The sequence below is a fragment of the Sitophilus oryzae genome, unplaced genomic scaffold, assembly GCF_002938485.1.
Source record: "Sitophilus oryzae breed Bouriz unplaced genomic scaffold, Soryzae_2.0 scaffold_2006_pilon_pilon, whole genome shotgun sequence".
Taxonomy (NCBI): domain Eukaryota; kingdom Metazoa; phylum Arthropoda; class Insecta; order Coleoptera; family Curculionidae; genus Sitophilus; species Sitophilus oryzae.
This window is the reverse complement of record NW_022146732.1, coordinates 5,909,425-5,929,832: the sequence shown is the minus strand read 5'-3', so window position 1 is coordinate 5,929,832 and position 20,408 is coordinate 5,909,425. Positions and strand designations below refer to the sequence as shown.

The following is a 20,408-nucleotide window of genomic DNA, read 5'->3' as shown; positions in this document are numbered from 1 at the left end:
AGAATATCGAAAACATCGCAATGGAGAGCGATAGCCAAAAAAACTCAAACGTCCCGAGGTATAAAACACCTCCTTCAAACTACACACAAAAAATGGATCTCCTCCATCCCTCCACAAAATGAGGCTTAATTAAAATTTTGTTAAAAATGCGCGCATTTTTGTTTTACCCTGTGTTATGAGTCCTGACCAATAATTGAAAGAAACTGCAAAAAACGGTTCGATAGTCGATAAAACAATGTTTTAGAATCTGGCTGGCAAATTCAAAATTCCTTCAAAAGTTTAAAAAATACAAGAAGTTAAACTTAATGCAAAAATTTGCACTTTACGCTTCAATTGATGCTCAGTTTAGTTACACTGTGGTTCAAGTTATTATAATTTATAACATTTAAATCTTATACAATATAATGATATTTATATAATTTTAAGTGGCAAAAAAAGTAAATTATATTAAATGAATTCATCGGCATCCGCAAAAATGAAGAATGTAGTTTTCATTTTTTTGACACTGTTTATCTTTTATTTTAAAATTTTAACAAACGTGGCCGAATGTGGCGATAAAATCTATAGAATCACTACTTTAACAGTTGCTCTTTTTAGTCAAATTAATCCGAGACCAAAGCTCGGTAAAAGCTTTTGTTCTAGTCTGATTAAAGTAAGAAGTAAAGTAATTTTATTAGAAATAGATTCAAACTAAACTGCATCAAAGGCACGGTATATTTTGGCAAAATGCTTTTTACTTTTAATGCCCATGGATATACGAAACAGTTCCTGGGTAATACCGATTTTTAGAAATTAAAAGAAGGGCTGTAAAATATTACTTGTTTTTCGCTTTTATTTTTGCGCGTTTCGTATATTAAGAAAATTGTCAAAAACGAGGTGTTGTAAATTCAAAACTAGTAATTAAATTAAAAAGTAATATTATTATATTGTCTTTGAACTAACTCGATGTAAGATAGGATAATTTAAACCCGATTTAACAACTTTTTGTTTTTTTCCATTGCCGAAACCACTGTGCGGCGGTCTGTTCATCATAAGAAAACTCGGGTAAAAACAGGTATAAAATTCATCACAGAGTTCTCTCAATACGCTGATGACTGCGCTCTAGTTGCAAACACGTTACAGCAATTAATAATACGTGGTAATGCTGTGTCTACGGAATATTGCAACACCCTGTATATTAACAAAAACTCTTTGACTCCGACTGGAACCTAACTACTTCCGATCTTTTTTGTCACAGCCATGTTCTCTCCAATACCCAAAAGGTCATAATTAAACTCGAACCTTTCAAAACTGTAACAAATTACAGTAGGAAACAGCTGCAGGATGGCAAGGTGATCGTGACTGCCGGTTTCGGATTCATTAGTATCCAGGAATATCCCAACAGATAATTGATAATGGATAATCGATCCGGATCGGGCGCTAAGATAAATGACGATCTCTTCGAAGGCGCCCTAATAAACCTAGATATTATTTGGGTCGGTTTGCATTTCAATGCATCAAATAACACAAAAACGTTAAGATAGATATCTCAATTTACGAAATGACTCTCTCAACATATTATATTGTAAAACCGACAGTTAATTTTACGTTGAGAAGATTAAACACAAACCGTTGTGAAAAATATCTCTATCAGATATTCAGTAATTGTTTTTAAAAAATAGCAAAAAGGTGTATATATGTGTGTGTGAATCACTTATTCGAGAAACCCCCTAATATAATATACCGTGTGGTGCATCGGAACACGGGACATAGGAAATCCCATGTAATTTTTTTAAAAAGATCAAACATTATCTCCCCAGATAATATGCAAAAGTTGTATTAGACTTCTTTGAAAAGGCGTTAAAGTTGTACTTATGACTAGAATTTCGTTTCATTTGGAACAGTCATTTAAAAGTTATTTGCAAAAATCTACCTTCAAATTAGTGAAATTTATAATACGGTCCAGAGAAAGCTACAATTAAAATACCAGCAGAAATGTGATTGGGTCATTGTCAAATTCGATGTCATATTTTGTTTACAAATATTTGAAGGTACCAAATTGAGTAATTTTATATAAAATAATTAAGATTTTTGCAACTTTTGAAAGTTACGATGGTTAAACGGCATTTTGCTTGAAATAGGGTTTCCGCTGTGTTGTAGCATTGTCCGCAGCTCAGTCTCCCAGTTTAAAGAATAAACCGGAGCACAGTGTAACGAAAACTAAAATAGTGGAACATTGGCATTTTTCTTCAGTTATCACTATTCTTGCTGAAATTTTTTGACAAAAAGACTAGGAATTTTTGCTACAGGATGAAAAAAGTAAAAAAAGGCGTAATGGAAGGTCAAAAAATTACGAAGGTTTATAAAAGGACTTTACAGGTATATTTTTTTATTTACGAAGAGTTTATAGCTCTTATGGACCACAAACGTTAGCAAATTACTGTTGAACAATCATTTATCTCCCGCTAATATGTCAAAACTCAATCAACATTCCTAAATATTCAAATAATCAGGGATAAATTAGATAAGACTGCAAAACTCAAAGAGAACGACACAAGTGGCAAATGTCTTTTAACAGTATTAAATAAAATGATAATATGCGAAAAAAACGTATTCAACTTCAACAAAAGAAACCATAATACACATCTCACAAAAAATTTCGCAACACTTATATTTTTCGTAGTATTTATTCTTGAAACGCTTCAAACATTTTTATGTGAAAAACTTAAATCTAAGGTCTGCCTGAGTTATGATATACTTTCCATTCCTTAACAAGTTGCTATTAAGCAAATAACTTTTGAGATTATTGTTAACCAAGAGAATTTAAAAATACTTTGCAGTTTTCCAAATTAATAAGTGATGCGATAATTTATGTGGGGTGTATGTTATTCCAAAATAACATAATATGTAAGGCACTTACATAAAACATGTTTAAAAATCATTCTCAATTTCTTCTCCATTCATATACAAGAGCTCTTTTGCTTCCGGAAACAAGTCTACTTTTTTATTTTTAGAGTGCTTTGGTCGCAGATGTGAAAGTAGAGGATCTGAATATATCAATAAGTTGTGCAATATATCTTCAATAGTTTCCTTACGACCACTCTTCCTGGAAAATTTTTGGCGGAACGATCGAAATTCTTTGTTTCTTGATTCAGATGCTTCTTCGGACATTTTGCCGATGGGTATAAATTGACAACGTTCACAGATATTTGCACCATGAATTAAAAGCATATGAATGCTTGAAGGGATATAATACCAACCGTAAAGGGAAACAAATAGTTCTGCTGTCTCTTTCATGTCAACAAACTACGGTCGAATCAATGGAAAACGTAATTTTTGCCGAAAAAATTTATTTTTTTCTTCCAGGTTCGGATCTAGGTGGATGAAATTTATATGTAACAGTATACTAGAAGGTTCACTCTATGATATTTTGTATATATAACCTTGCGCGAATGTAAGCGTTTTTTTGGAAGTCATAATAAACATGTAGAAACTAAACTTGAAAAAAATTGGGACATTTTTTTCAGGTTTGTTGTTGGTAAAAGACCTCTTTTTAAGGAAAAAATTGTTAGAATTGAACAACACAAGGAAACTTCTGAAAATAATAAATTTCATTGTATGAAATTTTTTGTACAAATTTGGTAAATTAAGGAAACCATAACTTTAACCCGCCATAACTCCCCAACTAAGAGGACAACTCAAGAAATATCTTACATGGTGGAGCTCTGGGATGTCCTTTATCCATCTATATAGAAAACTTGATGAATTATTTGTTTTGTTTTTTGGGCTAATGTCCCGCATTTCCCGATTTCGTCACACTGTGCGGAGGTTTGAAACTAAAGGCACTAAGGTTTAAGCACATGGAAGTGTGAAAAAAAATAATTGAACAGGAAGAAAAAAACAACGACTTGAATATTCTTCCTGTTGAAGAAAAGAAAAACATTGGTTCCCGTTTATTGGGGATACAGTAGGAAAAGACCACAGGATCTTTCTGTTCTCTTCCATTCTTTGTACGTGCCACCGAAGAAACCGAAGAAAGTGCCGAAGAAAGTGCCGAAGAAAGTGCCGAAGAAAGTGCCGAATATCAACAAACATTTCAGCCACAATCCGACATTCAAATAAGAACCGCAGCTTCTCCACTGAGGATCAATACCAAAGAAGTAAAACAAATTTGCCAAACCCTGAAAAATAGAAAATCGCCTGGTCCAGGTGAAATTCCTCCAGAATTACTCAAGTACGGCACGGATAAATTATATAAGCAGTTCGCTAGTCTTTTCCAAAAGTGCCTTAATGGTGAAAATATACCGAAAGAATGGAAGACATCATATATAACAACAATACACAAGAAAGGAAGTAAAGACGATTGCGATAACTATCGAGGAATCTCCGTGTTGAGCTCTGTTTCAAGGGTCTATGGAAAATTGGTCAAAAAGAGAATTGAGGAAGAATACCGGGATATGGAGGCTGAAGAACAAGCGGGGTTTAGAGCTGGTAGATCCACGGTCGACCATTTATTTACACTGACACAGATAATTGAGAAAAAGATGGCAAGAAATCAAGAAATACATCTCCTCTACGTAGACCTCAAGAAAGCATATGATAGTGTACCCCAGTCTAAATTGTGGGAAGCCCTCGAGAAAACGAATATCAGCATAACATTAATTAAGGCTGTCCAAGAACTTTATAAGAACAACACTAGCCAAGTAAAGAAAGGACAAACAGTATCAAAGGGATTCAGCATAAACAAAGGTGTTAAATAGGGCTGTCTATCGCCCACACTGTTTAAAATCTATTTGGAACAAGCTCTGAAAACGTGGAAAAGGAAGTGTGAACAGATGGGGATACCATTAAACGACTCGATACTTTACACTCTTTGTTTCGCTGATGATCAAATAATACTAGCTCAAGACTACGAGGACCTGGAATATATGACCCGCAAACTAATTGAAGAGTATAACAAGTGGGGGCTGGAGGTAAACCTTAAGAAGACGGAATAACTTTTAGATACCTATTTCAAATAAAACAAAATTTTAGACAACAGTACAATTATAACGCCTCTTCAAAAAAGTCTAATACAATTTTTGCATAAAATCACCTGGGGAGATAATTTTTGACATTTCCTATGTCCCGCGTTCCAATGCACCACACGGTATAACGAGTTGCTGATGCTTTAGAAAAATAGGAATTTCAACAGTTCAAAAGACTGGAATTAAAGAGATCGTAACTGATGAAGTGTTCAAGAAAAAATTAATAAATGCTGAAAAAAAAATGTCAAAATGTCCAACCATTTGCTTCTATCTATCGAGTTTAACTGCTGGTACTCGCCAAATTACTCGACCTTGCCAGCTTCTCGCGTTCCTCCCAGCCTCATCCAGAACCATCTCACCTGTTCCGCGAAAAGCGTGGCCGCTTCCCGTGAGCGCTCTCCCGGAACGGCGCATGTTCCCGAAGCCACGAGAGCGGCCGGCGTCGGGACGCTCGAAAGAACGCGGCACCGCGACGGCAGTGTTGTCGAAACGTCGGAATCGCGTCGACACATCCAGTGTTACCGTGGCAGAGATCGTTTTTCCTTCGGGAAGACCAAGTTCCGATAGAGATAGAGAAACTCGAGAGGTAGAGTTTCTGGAGGACTGTTGTTGAGACAGAGAGCAGCTTGCGTCCAGTTGTGTGTTTTTTATTTTGGGTAAATATATTGGAAAATTTAAATTATGTTTTATTGTCCATCTGGAAATACTTTACCAAGTTATGAGTATTATAATTTTTATTTAGTTGGCTGAATTATGAATAATTAATTAATTTTTTGTGTAAACTTGAATGTATAGTATGTCCCTGGATAGTCTTTACAAGATGAAAATATTTTTTAATTAATGTGTGAAAAATAAAGCTTTATTCAGAACCTCCCAATTAGTGGAATAAATTAGTAGTTTCAATTACACTTTATACTTTTTAGTTTACGATCATTCACAATATTTTTTATATTAGTCAGTTGTATCCAAAGATATTTAAACTCTGTGAATTTAAATATCTTTGGTTGTATCCACAGAGAAAGCCTAATATTTGGCTTATAAACAATCAACTTTTGATTTTTAACCACAATTTCTGTTGAAGGAAGATAATCAAAGGCCAAACTGACATTTTCCGCAAATTTTGAAGTAAAATTAGTTGAAAAGTTAAAAGTTTGATAACTTTTTCTACTAATTGAAAATGTCTACCACTAATTTTGACGTTCTGAATGCTTACATTGAAATTAAAGGAACAAACTTCTACGCTAATTGAAACCATTAATTTATTCCACTAACTGCGAGGTTCTGAATGAAGCTTACATCCTTTTAATTATTAAGTAAAATCAAAATTAATTATTAATTTTTTAATCGATACAAATCATTAAATAATTTTTTTCCTCATTTTGAATTTATTTATATATATTTTTTAACTCTGCAAAATGTATGTATAATAGACACTTCCTACAATTTGTCCCCTGATTGTCTTTAAAATAGAAACATTTTTTTCTTGTCTATGACAAATTAGATCTGAGCTCTAGATCTATAATAAATTGATAGCAAAATGCTAAGTAAAATGTAGACTCTCCGGCAAACAAGGAAAGTGTAGAAATGAAAATTGAATCTATAAGGAGATGATTAAAAAAAAATAAGAAACGGTATATCAGAGATAGTTTTTCCTTCAGGAAAAGTAAGTTCCGATAAAGATCATACCATAAAAAATGATAAACATACAGGGTGGCCCATCGAAAAATTTTGTTTGTGAGGGGGACAACTTTTGCCCTAAAAGTGATTGCAAAATATTCAACCCTCTAAGCGGGGGTGTCATCCCCCAACTTTTTTCAAATAGAAAGGGGGTCAAGTGGCGCCGCAATGAAAAGAGCTTTCTATTCTCTATATTTCCCCGCTTCGTTTTTGAAAATCGGTCGAGGCATTGAGAAAATATGAAGGATTGAAATTTGAAAAGTTTATTTAAGCATTTATCAGTGTAAATGATAATTAAGGATAAATTCGACCAAGTTGCTGTTTTTTCTTATTATTTCTAGATGTTTACGCATTTTTTCACTTGCCACAACGTTGAACGATCAGGTGCGGTAGTTGCTAGATAGCTGTTCTGTGACTTGTACGTTGAAGTTCTTCTCAATATCGTTAAACTGACCTACAATAGAATTTCCAAAAATACCAGCCCACACGTTCAATTTCTGAGGGTTTTGTGTGTGCACCTCGTGAAAAACCCTGGGGTTGTTCTCAGCCCAGTACCGACAGTTGTGCCGATTAACTACACCGTTCAAAAAGAAAGTACACTCATCCGAAAAACACACATTAAATAGGAAATTATTATCATTCGCCACTTGTTCACTCATAGCTTCACAAAATTACAAGCAAGGATCAAAATCGTCTTCGTTGAGGTCTTGCACCAATTGAATTTTGTACGGGTGGAACTTGTGTTTTTTTAATATCCTTTGGAAACTTGTACGATTCCCGCCGGTCTCATTGGCTAATTTTCTTGTACTCAGAATACTGTCCATGGCAACTTGGCCCAATACGAATACCTCCATAGCTTCATTTACTACAGGATTTTCCCTCTGCCTCTTTTTATTCAATTTTGCCATAAAGGTGTTTGTCAGGATAGCGTTCATTGAATATCTGCGCAATCCGATTGCAAACATCTAGAGATAATAAGAAAAAACAGCAAATTGGTCGAAGGAATTTATCCTTATCATTTACTCTGATAAATGTTTAAATAAACTTTTCAAATTTCAATCCTTCATATTTTCCCAACGACTCGACCGATCTTCAAAAACGAAGCAGAAAAGTATAGAGAATAGAAAGCCCTTTTCATTGCGGTACCACTTGACTCCCCTTCCCATTTGAAAAAAATCGGGGGATGACACCCCCGCTTAGAGGGTTGAAGATTTTGCAATCATTTTTGGGGCAAAAGTTGTCCCCCTCACAAACAGAATTGACGTGTTTTTGAATTTTCTGAAAAAAAAATTATCCTGGCCGTTATGCCTTGCGGAACGTTTTCGATGGGCCACCCTGTATATGTCCAATTTAGTATTCTTTATATACCGTATGATCGAAAAAAACGGCGTCCAGTTGGCTGGGAAATGAACATCGATTACATTTCTCATATAAATTTACATATAAAATGACAGCGATCTTCATTCCATAGCCATCGCTGACGCCGTTTTTTCTCGATCATACGTTATTTTTGTGTATAAAACGTATGGAAATAAATATTATATTTTACGTGTAAATAATCTGTCAAAATTTTTCTTTCTATCTGGAAATATGATGCTAGTGTTAGTAAGTATTTATACATATATATACAGGGTGGTCCGAACTGTATTCCGGAAACTTCGGCAGCGTATTCTGTGGATGAAAATAAGTAAAAAAGTTCGTATAAATGCATGCCTTAAAATGTCGATTTTCGGCGATACAGGGTGTAGAAGTTTCATTTTTAATTCGATTTTTTCCAAATAATTTATTAAGTAACGTCAATATTTGGATGAAAATTGGTGTCTGGGAGTTTTTTGACGTCAGAAATTTGATTTTGATGTCAATATGACTCCTATTTGTAGGGGGCGCCACCTACATGTGTTTTAACTGTTTTGAAGAGTAATAACTTTTTGTTAGTACTTGTATAAAACTACTACATATCTATAACAGAACATCTCATCACTGAGTGCGCCAAGATCGACAACCATTCGAGCCGTAAACTTTGGTACGACTGATATCGGAGATGGAAAACTAACCTCTGTAAAACCGTCTCAGATACTGGCTTTTGTCAAAGCCTTGAGACCGTATAATGTGTTATAACTTCCCCCCTCCTATACAATCTACATCTACATTCTATATCTAACATAAAACATAACAAACAGTAAATCAAATATTTTTTTTAATCACTGATTGTTTATCTGTAGATTATCAATTCAAAGAAAATGCAAAAAAGTCGATTGTGTCGTATTACTTTTCAAATGCTATTCCTTTTTATATCTATTGATTAGATTTCCTCGATGCATGAGAAATAAAATTTATGAACCAGAATTTCTGAAGTGATGTAAATATGTTTGATTCATGTGTATTGATAAATTACCTATAATTTTGTAGTACGTAGATACGAATATATATGCAGTTTTATGTGTAAATAGCTGTCAAAATATTTTTCCTTCAATTCAGAGTTATGATTTCACGTCATAAAGCAACAAAACAAATATTTTAAAAATGTATGAGAGTATTTCTCATCATTAACATAGTATCCATCATCATATTTAGTTTTATTATAGTAAATTAAGTTTATTTGGACGTCAAAGATTGTAATAGAGGTGTCTATGTTAAAATGAAATCGGAAATATACATTTACACTTGCTCAGCGCTCTGAAGTATGATAAAAATTGACTTTAAAGCTTGATTCAGATTCTAGAAATTAGTGGTTTCTCAGTTAGCGTAAAAGTTTATTCATTTAATTTCAACGTCAGCATTCAAAACTTCAAAATTAGTGGTAGTAATTTTCAATTAGTAGAAAAAATTATCAAACTTTTAACTTTTTCCACTAATGATACTTCAAAAGTTTGAAGTAATGCCATTTTGGCCATTCATTATCATGCGTTAAGAGAATTTGTGGTTAGAATTAAAATGTTTATTGTTTTATAAGCTAATTTTAGGCTTTCTCTATGGACACAACTGCCTACCGCAAGCTATTGCTAGGACATTCTATTAATTTTAATTGTATGTTTTAGGCATTGCGAATGATCGTATATTTTTAAGTACAGGGTTTAATTTAAACCACTTATTATTCCACTAATTTCGAGGTTATGAATTAAGTTTAATGATTGTTTATAGTAATTTTACTATTTAATAGTATTTTCTGATTTTTCGGGTCTTGATAAAAACATCATTGATCATTTGTAATGATTATGCTATATTTTTAAGATTAAAAAAACATGTAATCACTATTACTTCCTGACCTCCCCCTATATACTTAGGCGCTGATATAGGCGCTGAAAATATTGTGCTGGGTTGGCGTTGGTTACTATGTAATTTGACAAATAAATAAAGCTGTCTCTTTAGTTGTCAGTTTTGAGTCAATATTTTTTAATTTTCTTTCATGTCGATTGCTGATTGACTTGGAGTCAGAAATGGCTCAAAACGAAATAAGTAAATTACCTACAGATATTCAGGCTGAGGCGACAAACGCCATATCCAAACTACTTCCATTTAAATCCTGAAAAACTTATGAAAAGGAATACAAACATTTTCAAAAATGGAAGCAATTAAAAAACGTGCGAGAAGAAATTAAGTTTTTAACCTATCCTCGCTCTTAGTGATGACGCTTTGGAACAGGATCTGTTATTTTCGAAACAGGTCTGTTTTGGAACTGGCTTGGAACAGGTTTATGTGCTATCCTATACCAGTTCCAGTTCCAACTGTTCCAGCTGTTTCAAAACACTGCAACTTAAATTAAATACTTAAAGAAATAAATTCTTGGAATTGTTTAAATTATGTTATCTACTATATTTGTGATACTAGATTCTTAATAGTGTATTTTTCAAAATTAGATAATTATATATTATATTGCATTTGGCAACATCGCCAGTACGTTTTTTTGATGGCAAGAAATTCTCTTCGCCTATTCTGTTTACATTAAAAAAAACTCTGCGCAAAAAATGTATACATACCGACAAAGGAACCGCTTGTTTTTATTATCTAGGAATGTAAATTGTTTTTATTTTATATATGTATTTTACTATTTTACATATATAAAATAGTAAATATTAGATATTCTTTTCTTTCTGTATTTTTAAATATTGATTTTCTATTTAAAAATCATAATAAAAATTTAGTTGAATTTTAATTAGATATATCAAATATCGGCAACGCTGCGAAAACCGCCACCCTTTTTTTTACGTCTATGCACTATATTAGTGCACTCGCACTCAATCTCGATAATATAAAGCTGCGTATAAATATGTCGAGACGAGTGCGAGAGACACCCGAGACGAGTCAACCTCAAGCGGATTTGAGTTGACTCGTCATATTGGGACGGGGTCTGAGCTTCGAGCCGAGCCTATGCCCAGCCGAACGGCGTTGTCTCCGTTTTTTCCGGAGCCTTTGGCGAACCATCAAAAGGATTGGGGCGTCTATTTAACCAGTGGCGTATACACCGCGGCTCCGCGGAACAATTGCTTCGAGTCTCAAGGGGCACGGATTCCACTTTCCACATCCCATTTTTATATAAAAATAAATATTCTTTCCTTTATTTGTAATAATGTTAATAATGCATCCTAGCTAGAAAGATGCAATTTTGTCTTCTCTAAAATAGTATAGGTAAGTTCGCCAAAGTAGGTAAATCTCATATACAAAGATTTATTAGTGATTTCCTTTATAAAAACATGAAAATTTTATGAAAAATGAATAAACGTAATGAACTTTTCGTCGAGTTATTAACGGCTCAAACGTAAATTATGCGCTATTTCTGCTGAACGGAATTAAAGATGTAAAACAAGCTTCTTTACATATAGGATACATCGAAGATAAGAGAGGCAAATCGAGTCTGTTGAAAAAGGTGGCCATGCTCTCAGAAGTTTCTTACGGTACTCTCATAAATAAAGGGAATCGACAAAGAAAGGAACGATTCGATATAGAAAAATCCAGAAATTTGAACTATCCAGACTACTAAGAAACTTAATTTATGGCAAATATGAAAATAATAAAGTTCCCGCCATAGAAATAATTAAAAAAAACTCTCAGAGCTTTAAAAAAACCCTGTTCAGAAAGCACAGTAATGAGCTACAAAACTATATACAAAATATATTATATATTATATATATATATATATATATATATATATATATATATATATATATATATATATATATATATATATATATATATATATATATATATATATATATATATATATATATATATATATATTATATAAACCACATACAAAATATATTATTGAATAAAATAATTAAAGACTCAAAAAACGGCACTAGCAGAAGGCTCCGCCGCCGCCGCTGCCGTGCCGTTATCTCCAGGTATCTCAGTCGGCGTTCTCCAGTTTTTTTTAATGTAAACAGTTCGAATATAATTTAAATTTATCATGAATTCCTTTAATTTATCTAGCTTGTTTTTTTACCTATTTTGAAATTAAACAAACATATACAGGGTGTTTCAAAAAACATGTTCCATCTCTCGTGGGGAAGTTCCTCACGTAAAAATAAGATTTATTTTTTATATCAACCAATCCAATTCTGCTTTGATTCGTAGCTACAGGGGGTTAAAATAGGGTTCCCAACCGTCCTCTATTCCAGAAACAGTCCTCTTTTTGATCTGATTGTCCTCTTTTCTCTCACGTATTGAAAACTTTGTTACATACTAACTTCAAAATCTAAAAAATATTCGTTTATCGCCACAATGCTTTAAAGAATTGTTAATCTGTGTCTTTTATGTAATTTTATGTTTACTTACTGTTAGTTTATGTCTTGAAAAAAAGTTTGTTGACAATGGTTTGCTTTATTTTAATAAGTTTTGAGTATAAATATTTTTGTGTATTTTAAATATTTATCGCATACCGTTTATATAACTTTTTGGTAAATTCTCGACATTTGAGCGACGTTTCAAAAATGTTTCGCCTGTGCCTTTTTTTATCCTCTCGCCCCTATTTTTTATTTTCAAAGTTGCCAACCCTAGGTTAAGTGTTTTATCATTTTCTTCCAAGTGCTTTTAGTAATTTGAGATCGTTTGATGACTGATTTAGTTCTGATCCGGGTAGTTTTTTGTATAAAACAGTGCCACCATCGTCGATTTTTTTCGTTAAATGCGAATAAGAAAATATCCTGATTATATTCTGGCCCTATCCCTTATTATTTTTATTTACAAGCGATCTTAAGTTTATAACATATACATATATTTTATTTAATTGTTAACATTAGGGTAGTTTTACCAATTGTGTATGTGTGGAATTCCACTGATATGTGTTTTAAGTTGTTTGTTAAATTTTTAAAATTTTTTGATTGTATTTTGCTCTCTTAACTTTGTAGTGTCCTGAAGATGCAAATAAATTTTGCGAAACGTCGACAAATTTAAAACAAAGGACTTCTGTTGATTTTTTTCGATCCTAATCCAATTAAAAAACACAGTATACTTAAATTTATTAATTAATTTTTTAAAATATTGAATGGTATCGAATAATACTTTAATATATTTATCAATATTTTAAAGTATCGATACTTTATATTCAATACAACCGATACCAAAATATAGATACTGCCTTAGTATCGCATAGCCCTATGAAGAATTTTGTGGGTTCGCCAAAGGCTCCACTGAAAATGGATAGCCGCGAGACAACGCCGTTCGACTGGGCAGGGACTCTGGTCGAGGCTAAATCGCTCGGCTCGAGGCTATAATATGACGAATTCCGCTTGAGGTTGACTCGTCTCGTCCTCGTCTCGGCATATTAGTACGCCTTTTGGAAAGAATTTGCTATAGCCTCGTTTCATACTCGTTTCGGGTTTGTCTCGTACTTGCCTCGGCATATTTATACGCGGCTTAACGCCAAACGACCGCGTCGCTGAAGCGATATACTACCTCGTTTCTCAACTGAAACTAGTTCTTTTTACTTAACTGTTCCAAGTCCCAAACAGTTCCAAGTCCCTAACTGTTTCAAGCGCTAAACTGTTCCAAGCCGTAAACTGTTTCAAGTCCCAACCTGAACAGTGGGACTTGGAACAGTTTGAGACTTGGAACAGTTTAAGAGTTTGCGATCTGGAACAATTTGGGGCTTGGAACAGTTTAGCGCTTGGAACAGTTAGGGACTTGGAACTGTTTGAGACTTGGAACAGTTTGCGACCTGGAACAGTTTAGGGCTTGGAACAGTTAGGAACTTGGAACTGTTTGAAACAGTTAAGTAAAAAGAACTCGTTTAAGTTGATAATCGAGGTCGTATATCGGTTTCGCTCAATGTTTTGCTAGTCTACAGCGGTTATTGTTTTGTATTATAAATATAGTAGATATTAAAAAAAATACTCTTCCAAGAATTTACTCTTTAAGTATATAACAAAATTATAAATCTATATTTATTCATTAGTGCTTATACAGGGTGGGTCTTAATTAAGTGCACATATTTTTAGGGGTTGTATATTTCAATTCTCATGAGTTTTTTTCGAGAAAACATGTTTTTGAAAAGTTTATATTTTTCGAAAATTTGATAGTTTTTTTTTAATTTTTAGTTAAAAAAACATTATATCTTGGTAATATAGCAACATAGATAGTAGATTAAATTTAGAGAAAACAGAAAAATCCCCAGTAGTTCTCATTATTTAAGCAAAAAATATTCTTTTATATAAATTTAAAAAAAGAAATAGCAACCGAATCAGAATGACGCAAGTACGGTATTAATTTTCGTTTTGGAACAGTTTGGAACTGGAACAGGTTTCTTGGAACAGGTATCTTTTGCAACTGGAACAGCTTGTACCTGTTATTAAAAAATCGCTGTTTCTCCCATGACTACTCGCTGTTAAAGTATCATTTAATCTACCCTTGCGATTAAAATACTATTTTATCTACTATTTTCGATAGATATAAGGCAATTTTAACAGTTGCTATGGAAAAAAATATTTATTATTTTTTAATTTATAATTTTTTCAGACATATCCTTCAATTTAATAGCTTTTAGTTAGTAAGAAGTTTCATTTCAAATATGCGCACATAGTGCATACACCATTTTTTTTATAATTGCATGGATACTATTTCTTTCCATTTTTTTAATAAAACCAGTACAAAATAAATTGGAGACGCTGTCCTGCAGTGACACAATTTCGATACGGGTCTTAAAATTAAAACTGAATTATTCATAACCTAGCAGCGCATTACACGGGATTTGTAATGATTTAATGCGGGCGTAGTGTCAGCCGCGCATAATTTATCGAGATTTTTGCGTTCCCAAAAGTTAAAGGCAAATGGGACAACAGGACGGTGACACAGGCATTGAAGGGACGGTGGAAACAAGCATTATAAGGGTTAAGGCTAAAATATAGGGAATTATACTAATATTTCCCTGTATATCAGATTTAATTAAATTTGACAGTATTGCTGATATGGGGAGTATTTTCGAAAATTAATATATAGTATATAATAGTTAATATTCTCGATAGAAGAGTTATTTCTCGATAAAAGAAACATATTTTCTCTTTACCGTTTCTCAAAGCTCATAATCCAAAATAACCGAGATTCACTTTAAGAATTTCCAAAAAATTATCTTGGTTTTCTTTCTTGTAAATTTAATCTACTACCTATATGCCATATCATCAAGATATGGCTTTTAACTAAAACCTAAAAAAACTACAATTTTTTTTTTTCAAAAATTCAAATTTTCAAAAAGAAAATTCGGGAAAAAACCTCATAACCGTGTTTCTGGACTCAAAATATATTACCCCTAAAAATATTTGCAATTAATTAAGGCTCACCCTGTTTAATAATAATATACTGCTTCAGCTGACGTTGACACAACTTTGGTAGACTGATATCGGAGCTGGAGAACTAGCCTCTGTGAAGCCGTCTCAGATACTGGTTTTTGTCAAAGTCCGTGTGAGACTTATGAGATTTGATGATGAGTTATACAGGGTATCTCTAAGTGCAAGTGTTTTTTGGGGTAGGATAATATTTTGACACTAAAAACACGTCTTTGAGTTTTTTTCTCATTTTTAGACAGAATTTAAACGATTTACAGCTTTTTTAGCACTGATTTTGGATCCTCATCAACCCATTTATAAAATAGTGTTTATTGTTTTTGTAATGTCACTGTCATTGAAATGTCATATTATTGTTTATTAACGTTTACTCTAGTAAAGTTTAAGTTCTGAAGTATCGGCTATTTCTGCTTGAATTGATCATGGGAGAGATCAACTTTTTTGGACTTGTACCATATCTGCTAGAGTAATTGCCCGGCAGACAATAATAATACGTTTTTTTCAAAGACAGTGACTTACATAAACCATAAATACTATTTTGTAAGTCTGTTGACAAGCACCAAAAGCAAAGGCATGGCTTTTATGTAAAAATTACGAAAAAATGTTAGTGTTTTTTTCAAAAGAGAATATCTCCAAAAAAAAATAAAGCTATTGAGATGAACCAAAAAACAACAATCGACTAAAGATGAACCTAGATGATAAAGTTATTTTTAAATTCCTTTCTTTGTTAACGGTACTCCACGGGGTGTTTCAAACTTTCACCAAAATTTCAACATTTTGATTTCTCTCGTATAATTGACAGATAGCAAGTTTCATTTTTAATTTAGAAGGAGACACTAAAAATTCAAATAATTTAGCTACAAATTGCTTAAAAAATCATCAAAATCGGTCCATTAGAACAGAATATATAAAACTTTAAAAATACATCAAAATTTTAAGGTGCCCGTTTTTCGTTCTGGTGACTGAATTTTTATAACTAAACGATACATGTGGAATCAGCATCCTTCGTCAAATCTTCTTCACTTCAATCACGAATCCACTTCAAATAATAAAATTATAATCGGATAGACTTTATAGCCGAATATATTTTCCGAATTTAAATTTAAACTCGTTCAGATTTTATGTGTGGTATTAAACGTCCATAAATCTAAGGACTAATAGTTTATGATTACGTTAATAGTATATTTTTCTCGGGCGTTCTAACGGAAATTTTAAGAAATTGCCGGATTTAAGCGTTTTCAAAACAGCTTCGGTTGAGTAAGTGCTGTACTAAACGCGTAAATATAGTTTTTTTCTGCTATAAATATTCGCAAAATAAAATTACCATTAATAATTTAAATATTATTGGATGTAAGTAAACAGGTCCATATAACGTTTAGACGAATATAAGTATTTTGAAGACCTATTGTGTGCATTGTATGTGTGCTTTCTCACTATGCTTTTCCAAATGATTGCATTGTTTTAGAGAAATATAGAAAAAATATTCGTTTTCATTTAATTTTTTGATGGATGATTGTTATAAATTTTGAATAACGTCATCTTTTTGCTGTTTTAAAATGTTATTAAACATAATTTAAGTTGTTCAATGCTACAACAGCAGAAAATATGAATTTAATCAAAATTAACAATACAAGTTATCAAAGAATGAAAACGAAAGTATATTAACATAAAAAATTTCTATATCTATGTGGCGGATTCATCTCTCCAAAAAATCCTAACTTATATGGGTATTTCGTCACTGCAAGAAAATCTACAAAATAAAATAGTTATTTTTTGTAAAACTTCTGCGTTAATCCAAACGGAAACTACTTGTCAGAAATTAGGTTTACAGATATACAAATTTGCATAACGAACAAAAAAATGCTTAACGTTTCGGAAAGTTTATCTCTTTCCGTCGTCGGAAGCAAAAAAAATACAAAGAATAAAGAAAAAAACTATTTAAAATATTTAAATTCAACTATTTGAGAACACTTTAGTTTTTTAATACAGATACGTCTACAAAAACCGTTGACGTTCTGTTAAAATGACATTATATCCAGTTAAACTTCTCTCTTACAATGCTCAGCCTCAGCAAGGTGCAAAGACTTGCTTGTCCGAGCATAACAGGGGCGATGAAATCAACGCCCACTGCACCAATGGAGGTGCTTCTGGACCTTCCGTCTCTTCACATAGCGATCCAGATGGAGGCAGGAATCGGCAACCAGGTGGAGGACTCTATCGACAACAAAGTGTCTTGTCTCTGGGACATAGGATAGAAACAGGACACTCAGAGATGGGGAATTCTATCGGGGGACCTCTATTCCAAATGAAATCGGACCAAATGACCCCTCTTTATCACTACTACAAACCATTCGAGGTGAACAAAATGGATCGAGGAATGTGGACATATATAACATTCCTTCAGGATGGACTAACCTGCTATACAGACGGATCAAAGACCGCTGAAGGAACAGGAGCTGGCTATTATTTGGAGAAAAGCTGGAGTATTTGGGGAAAGACCAAGGGTAAGTTTATCCTTCTCCTTAGATAAACACTCAACCGTATTCCAGACAGAAATCTTCGCCATTCTGCAATGTGCGAGGGAAAACAATAGAAGAGCTTATTCAGATAAGCTCATCAATATATGCTCAGACAGTTAGGCGGCACTTGGGGCGCTTATGAGCCCAAAGGTATCGTCGAGACTCGTTTGGGAATGCCTAGGTGAACTGGGAGCTCTGGCTCGAAGGAACAGAATTAAATTATTCTGGGTGTCGGGCCACAGCGGCATCCAAGGCAACGAAAAAGCCGATGAGCTAGCTAGGCAAGGATCATCGGCATCCTATCTTGGTCCAGAGCCAGTACTGGGAATACCCAAATGTATCGCCCGTAGTGCACTAAAACCCTGGATCAGGGAAAAGCAGAATGTCCACTGGAGAAACAGACAGGGGCACAGGCACAGCAAGGCTTTAATCCAAGGACCTAGCTCTAAAACCGCAAAAGAACTGCTAATGCTTAGCAGGAATAAATTGCGGATTACAAAGGCCTCTTGACAGGGCACACACATGGCTGTCAAGTGTTACCTGAACAAGCTCAACCTGTATCAAGGAAGTCTTTGCTGCAGACTCTGCAACAAAGATCCTGAAACAGCGGAGCACATAATATGTCACTGCGAGGCTCTGGATCGCAAGCGACACTTTTTATTTGGGAAAGCTAGGCTAGAACCGGAGGAACTATGTTCCCATCCTATCAAGGACTGCATAAGTTAGTGTAGGGCACAGAGATAGGAGAATGGGTGCAGATATAGAAAGGAGACAAACACAATAGGCCTCACAGGTCGCAGTGTTTCCGGCAGAGGACGGCCCCTTATTTTGAAAAAAAAGTTAAACTTCAAAATTAACAATTACTATCTGATAACAATTACTTAATAAGGTAAAACCAAACAGCCCCAAACTTTATTACTTATGATAAAAAAAAACTTTATTACTGTATGATTATTTTTAATTTTTTACGTATATATATATATATATATATATATATATATATATATATATATATATATATATATATATATATATATATATATATATATATATATATATATATATATATATATATATATATATATATATATATATATATATATATATATGCATTTTGTTGTCCTAAAGTAAATTTATAGTATCTCAACTTTTTTTTAATTAAATATAACATTAATGTTTCTTTTTCATTTTTCATTAAAGAAAAACATTTTTATCTTATATTAGGCTTATATTGTAGGAATCATGTTCTAATGTAATTTCAATTCTTTTTTATCACAGGGATTGATTTAATACTTACACCGTTTTCATACTATAAATTATTATTTCCTTAGATGGAACACAGCTCCAACATTTTTATTATTTATAAGATTTTTTTTCATAAACGTGGGACTAAGAACATCATCATTTAGTACAATGAGAGTACTCATCATTTGTGTCAAATAAACCTAGTTTGAATAAATTACCTACAATAAAAGATAATTTATGTTCATGTTTTTTAAAATCAAAGAAGTGGATGCCATACAATACCAACATCTACAGATACATGAGCAATACATTTATTTTTATTAGATTGTATTAAAAAAGCCTCTTTTATTTTTCTTTAGAGGCTAATATCACTTCTTTCATTTTAATTTTTAATATATTAACATAGAAACACGTTCTGATTTAATCAGTCGTAAAAATAATAATTTTTGTACGTTTTTTTTATACAAAAATTTCCGAGGTAGTAAAAAATTTGCATATCGTGACATGTCAGTAATATTTCCGCGTCGTATAGGGATGGATACATTTACATACTCCAGAAATATAAATCGAAAATCGCTTGTTTTATTATTTGCGAAACTATATCGAACAAAAAGGGCTTGACTGCTTCCCTTTAAAGTGCAGCCCTTTGCATTATGCAATACTTCCCCTTTAAAATGCATATTTATGCCATCTATTCTCAGTCGGAATTACTGATTCAAAAAACGACATTAAAATTAAACAGCTTAGGAAGTAGATTAAACTTTGTTGATTGTTTTATTAAAAGAAAAACTCACTGTAAAGAGAATCTGAAATAAGCGCAAAGAAATAAACAGAAGTAAAAATTATGAAAACAAATATTCTGAAATTTGTCGAAAACAACTTTCTTTTTTTAAAATTGCTTTTGATTAGCGTTTGGTTAAGTAAAATCAACAAAATAAACAATATTGTTGGGGTTCCGTAATTTTTATTAATTTCAATAGATTTTTTTCATAAACTGATTTGAAGAATGACCCCTTGAAATGTTTCCTTCTCTTAATGAACAAAAACTATGTAAATAAGGATATTTTGGATTTATAGAGAAATAATATGATTTGTTTTGGATCTATCTAAGTAATCAATTTGTTATTTCGGTATATGATAATGATAGCGTATAATGTTTGATTATTTTTAGATATTATTGTGCGTGT

At 32.8% G+C, this 20,408-nt stretch overlaps 1 protein-coding gene across 4 annotated transcripts in view; it reads left to right on the top strand.

Moving 5' to 3' along the window:
- The window catches only part of LOC115883928 (eye-specific diacylglycerol kinase), a 317,841-nt gene that overhangs the window by 22,589 nt on the left and 274,844 nt on the right, over positions 1 to 20,408 (top strand). For 3 of the 4 annotated variants that reach the window (XR_004050467.1, XR_004050466.1, XM_030902358.1), the window contains exon 1: positions 5,506 to 5,662. The exons of the other annotated variant lie outside the window; for it this stretch is intronic. The gene's annotated coding sequence lies outside the window, so the exon portion shown is untranslated. Of the gene's footprint in view, positions 1 to 5,505; positions 5,663 to 20,408 lie in introns of those variants that run through there. 4 annotated transcript variants of the gene reach the window in all.